This window comes from Salvelinus namaycush, chromosome 27 (genome assembly GCF_016432855.1).
Source record: "Salvelinus namaycush isolate Seneca chromosome 27, SaNama_1.0, whole genome shotgun sequence".
Classification (NCBI taxonomy): Eukaryota; Metazoa; Chordata; class Actinopteri; order Salmoniformes; family Salmonidae; genus Salvelinus; species Salvelinus namaycush.
This window is the reverse complement of record NC_052333.1, coordinates 6406814-6413156: the sequence shown is the minus strand read 5'-3', so window position 1 is coordinate 6413156 and position 6343 is coordinate 6406814.

Sequence of the window (6343 nt, the reverse complement as noted above, 5' to 3'; positions counted from 1 at the left end):
TTGACCCCCATTCTCGTTCTGTGGTGGTGGGCAGCTTCAGGGCCATGGGGCATATTCATCTGACATGCCCTGGAAAGGAGGAGGCGGCTGTTGGTTTAGGTCTGTGTTAGGGTGATTGTATGCAGGTTGCTGGGCTGCACGTGGTTGGTACATCATTGGCCTTACTCCCCCTCTCGGTCTAGGGGCGTATCCTCGTGCCCTGTTTGCCATCCACTGTTGTTGGATCGATGTTACTGGGTATGGACACTGGCGGGCCATATGTCCCATTTGTTTACAATTGTAACAGCCCCCCCATGGTGAAGAGTATCTTGGTGATTGTCCCCATGGTGGCTGATATGGTTGTTGTGGCGGTTGATAGTACGGTTGTGCTGCCATCGGGACAGGTTGTTCCATCCCGGGTGCTGGCATGGGAGGTCCCTGTAGTGCCATGGGTGGTTGTTGTTGCTGTATCATTTGTGAAACCGTTTTTTCAATGATATGTGAGATGTCTGGTTGATCTTCAGCCACCATTTGTTTCTTCGGTTTATCTCCTTTCTGGGCCTCTTTTAGTTGTAGTTTCAAAAGTTGTACCTGTAGGGACTGGACTTGTGTTTCAGCCCCTCCCTTATCCTTGTTGTATTGGGTGATGTGGTGATGCACATGGGAGTTGAACTGAGCCTGGGGAAGTGCCATTAACCCCACAGTGCCCCTGAGTTTGGTACGGACCTCGTTTGGAGCTCCGCTCACCACCATCTCCTTCCACATGCTGACCGTAGTGGCAGTGTGGTCATATGGTTCTTCGTGGACAGTTCTCCATGTGGTTTTTGCTCTGTCGAGGTAGGCTGCCGGTTGTTCCCCTGGATTGATGGTGAATGATGAAAGGGTTGCATGATTTCGTTCTGTGGGATATGCCCTTCTCAACACTGCCCACAATTGTGCTCGGAAGTCTCCCTGGGCCAGTGCAGCCGGGGCTGTGGCAAGATCTGCATCTCTTATCAAAGCACTCATGGTGGTATGGTCTGTTGCTCTAGCCAGAAGGGCCCTCATGTCACCTAGACAGAGCCGTAGACCTGAAGTCAGTGTTTGCAGTTGAAGGAGCCATGCAGAGGCACCCCCATGCAGGCTGGGTAATTGTTCCATCAAAGTGGTAAGGTCTGTCATTTTCCAGGGTTGGTATTCTTCATGCCCTCCGTCCGGAGTGGGCCTCAACGGCATCTGCATCTCCGACCCTCCTCGTCCTCCATGTTGGGGATCCCAGTCTGCCCTGGACGAGACACCCCTGCTGTTCTGTTCCCTGAGACGTACGGACTGTCTAATAGGTTCGACCAAATCCGTCACCTTCCCCATCATTACCCCTTTTATATGGTACGAGCCCCCTCCACGTTCAGCATCTTCTAACATAGATTTGGCCAGTGCCACTGAGTCCCTGAGGTCTCGCTCCACCTCCTCTTCATCTTGTCCTGTTCTGTTCTCACCTTCATCGTCCTTGCTGTGGTTTCCTCTTAATGAGGCCCCAGAGGAACATTGTCCTGGTGGCGACCATGACCCTTCAGTGACTGTTTGACTATCTCCCCGTGTTCTGCTTCTAAACCAGTCTGGGTTTGGAGTGGAAGAAAACTGAATCAGCTCTCTGTCTTCTCTCATCAAAGGGCCTGGTTGAGACCCACCACCCCGTCCTTGTGGATAGGTAAATAGAGAGCCACCATGTCCCTGTAGTGAGGCTGGTTTCGAACCCTCACCACGTCCTTGTGTGTGAGATCTATCCCTTTCCTCCCTTTCTTGATGATCAGTTCTCTCTTCACACATGAGTTGCCCTTCTTGGATCCCCAAAGTCATGTTACCTTTTAGGTGTCCTTCATGCACCACAAACACCGGTGCCTGTATCACAGCAGGGGTCAAAAGAGGATTTTGAGGGAGGTGGGTGAATGGATTTTGAGAATAGGGAGGTGGTGTTATTTTCTCTCCCTGTGGCAGTTCCGGGTATAATTGGGTTGGGGCCGATGGGGCGACTGTGGTGGTAGGTGGGGCGTCATTATTGTTGGACATGCCCTCTTTGGTGTCAGTTGGGGCTCCAGTGACCACCCCCATCATGTCAGGTTTTCTGTATGGGAGTGTCCTTCGGATTTCTTGAATTCCCCACGTTCCTATTTTCAGCTCAGCCTCTGCTCTTTCCCTATGCTTTGTTCCTTCCTTCTTAAATAAGTGTCTCTTATTCTTTTCAACTTCACTTTCCATCCCTTCCTTCACTGCTTCCTCTAATTCTTTCTCCATAGTGAGGAGTTGCCCTTTTGATGGGGCAACTCCACTAAGGTAACCTGCCTGTGTCCATTTCAGCCTCACATCCTCCCATATTTTTTTTATGGTTTTATATTGTATTTTTCCCCCTGCTCTGTCCTTTATTCTCTGATCTAAGTATTCATTGAATTTGTGTTTGGGGACGGTGGTCGTGGCCATTTTGTCGTTAAGCTATGTCTGGGTCTATAGTATTTTGGTGCACTTAGCCCGTCACTTGATCGAAACCAGCGATGTAATTTCCGTATCTTTAGTAAATAGTTTTTTCGTTTTCCAACAATATTTCAGCTATATCCTTTTGGAACAATATATTAGTATATTCAAGCGCTCCCAAAATAATTGAAATAATATCTTTAGGAACTATTTCCCAAAAGTTATTTTTAATTTTAACTTTTTCGATTAATTAAATATTTTGGCAAAACATTTCAGAAATTTCCTTTTGGAACAATATACTAGTATATTCTAGCGCTTCTAAAATAATTGTCAATTTAATTCTAACCCTTAAGGAATTACCAACAGCACGAGAGGGAAAAATCAGGTCAACTTCCAGCGCGGCGGCTGGACAACGACCTAAGCTTTTTGACTCGGCGGTCACTTTGAACACAGTCCCAATTTAGCATATCAGTAATTAGTAGCAATCAGTCTCGTGGAACGTTCAATCACTCACATTATTAGATTCCTCACGGTAACACCTAGCTGATCATACTATTGCCCGGCTATATGAATCTTATTTTTATTTATTTTTTATTATGGATTCTTCACGGTAACCCCTAGCCGATCAACAATCAACTATGGCCCGACTATGTGAATCCTTTCTTTTAATTATGGATTCCTCACGGTAACCCCTAGCTGATCAACCATCAACTATGGCCCGGCTATATGAATCCTTTCTTTTAATTATGGATTCCTCACGGTAACCCCTAGCTGATCAACCATCAACTATGGCCCGACTATCTGAATCCTATTAAAGCTTATTCCTCACTGTACATCTAGTCAATCAAATCGACTAGTGCCAGACTATGTGAACAAGTCTTGACCTAATATTGCTCAGATATCTTTACACAATGCCTTCGGTTATTGACAGTTTTCACATAAAATTTAACAGTAATCCATACTCGCCTTCAGAAACACTGATCTTAATTTGGGTATTGACTATAATATAATATGCAGATTTCGATTTAACAGGTACTGCTTACCTCTTATTTGTCGAGCTCTTTGATCAGTATCGTGAGGCGGGCTGAATCACCGAAATGCTCCTGATTACAAATCACCCCTCCTTCTCGAATCTTTCTCCAACTTGTCTCCTCTCTGATCAACTTTTATGGACCGAATTCAAAGGATTTTAACGAACCATCCTCTGCATACCAAGTTTTGTTGATAAAACAGTTACTGGAGACAGGAGATCAAGTTGAGACATAGGACGAGGTGTATAATTGTATAATAAGGCAGTTTTATTCAAGTGTAAAAATATCAGGCAAAGCGTGCAGCACGGCCCCGTTCTGTCTGATTCATATGGAATCGTCGGAGAAGAGGCCGCTAAACATATTGTACAGCTTTATATATGCATTGAATGAAGTAGGTTGATCTGGTAGTCTGGCCTTCTGATTGGTCGATCTGGGTCGTGGGTATTCCTGTTCGGACCTGGTGTCGACGTTCCATTGGCTCTTAACATAGTTCTTTGTCTTGAGTTCCAACTTCGAATATAGTGTGTGTGTGGTTGTGTGTGTGGAGTTGTTTTAACAGGGGCCTGTTCATGGGGGAGGGGAGTTGTGTGTGTCTGTGGTTGGTGTCTAATGAGACCAGCATGTGTCCAAGGGAAAGAGGGGGTGTGTGCATTTTGTATAAAAGATAGCTTATGTTGAGAAGTTGTTATTACAAGTTTCCAGTATCTATTACAATTTCTTACACCACTCAGTAAGGCCAGCAGGCTAATGTTCCTATAGACTCAGTAAGGCCAGCAGGCTAATGTTCCTATCCACTCAGTAAGACCAGCAGGCTAATGTTCCTATCCACCCAGTAAGGCCAGCAGGCTAATGTTCCTATCCACCCAGTAAGACCAGCAGGCTAATGTTCCTATCCACCCAGTAAGGCCAGCAGGCTAATGTTCCTATCCACCCAGTAAGACCAGCAGGCGAATGTTCCTATCCACCCAGTAAGGCCAGCAGGCTAATGTTCCTATAGACTCAGTAAGACCAGCAGGCTAATGCTCCTATCCACTCAGTAAGACCAGCAGGCTAATGTTCCTATCCACCCAGTAAGACCAGCAGGCTAATGTTCCTATCCACCCAGTAAGGCCAGCAGTCTAATGTTCCTATCCACCCAGTAAGACCAGCAGGCTAATGTTCCTATCCACCCAGTAAGACCAGCAGGCTAATGTTCCTATCCACCCAGTAAGACCAGCAGGCTAATGTTCCTATCCACCCAGTAAGACCAGCAGGCTAATGTTCCTATCCACCCAGTAAGGCCAGCAGGCTAATGTTCCTATCCACCCAGTAAGACCAGCAGGCTAATGTTCCTATAGACTCAGTAAGGCCAGCAGGCTAATGTTCATATCCACCCAGTAAGGTCAGCAGGCTAATGTTCCTATCCACCCAGTAAGGACAGCAGGCTAATGTTCCTATCCACTCAGTAAGGCCAGCAGGCTAATGTTCCTATAGACTCAGTAAGACCAGCAGGCTAATGTTCCTATCCACCCAGTAAGACCAGCAGGCTAATGTTCCTATCCACCCAGTAAGACCAGCAGGCTAATGTTCCTATCGACTCAGTAAGACCAGCAGGCTAATGTTCCTATCCACCCAGTAAGACCAGCAGTCTAATGTTCCTATCCACCCAGTAAGGCCAGCAGGCTAATGTTCCTATCCACCCAGTAAGACCAGCAGGCTAATGTTCCTATCCACTCAGTAAGACCAGCAGGCTAATGTTCCTATCCACCCAGTAAGGTCAGCAGGCTAATGTTCATATCCACCCAGTAAGGCCAGCAGGCTAGTCTCTTTTTATTGGTATGTAACTGTTCTTAAAGTTGTATTGTCAATTTGTTTTTGTATTTAAACGCCACTTTAAATGTGTACATGACACTGCAACAACATTTCCCCATGGGGACAATAAAGTCAATAAATTAAAGTAAGTTTTCAAGAAAGAGCACATTCATTACAGAGCAACAATGTTTACAATGATGCCGTTTTGTGTGAACCCCTGACAGACAGGCTTGTGAATCATTAAGTTGCACTGAGAGTACCTGGAAATTCTCCATCTTCTCCATAATCAAATGTGTTCTTAGCTCATTACTGTCTTATTGGATACAGCCACATGCTGTCTGAAACAATCATATATCACCAACTTGCTTTGATTAATAAGCTGTGTGCTGAGCTTTTACCGCATTAAAATACGTTTCTTTCAAATATTTCAGCTGTGCTTGATTGACCTTGATTGAGCTTAATAGATCAGATTGGGTCTTCCTCTGACTTAGACATAAACAGAATAAACCATGGTGACAACATGACAATTTCCCCCATAGCAATTAGGCACTTTCAAGTTAAATGTGTGAAATGCTATTACTTTTTATATCCACATCTACGAGCTTTAACCCAGACCTGTACAGACTTTTTCTGGAAAGCCATATTATTTCACAAGACATATCTAAAGTTTTGGTTCTCCTGCCGGCAATGATGGTAACCTGGGGGCACTTGTTGTATTCCGTGCTTATAATGTCATTGGAATGCAGTGCTAGGCGTGCGAGTTCCGCACCACCAGCAGCACCAGTACCACCTCCACCTCTACTTCTACCTACACCACCGCCCCCTCCATCACCATCCCATCCACGCTCTCCACCTCCTCCACCTCCACCATCTCCACCACCACCACCACCATCTCCACTACCACCATAGCCTCCGCCGCCTCCGTCACCTCCATCACCCCCTCCACCACCTCCAGCAGCAGCAGCAGCAGTACTGTGCTCCTCTGCATGGTTTCTCTCTGCTCAGTGGGGATGGACAATAGGAGAGACAGGTGTTTCTCCCTGCTCAGTGGGGATGGACAATAGGAGAGACAGGTGTTTCTCCCTGCTCAGTGGGGA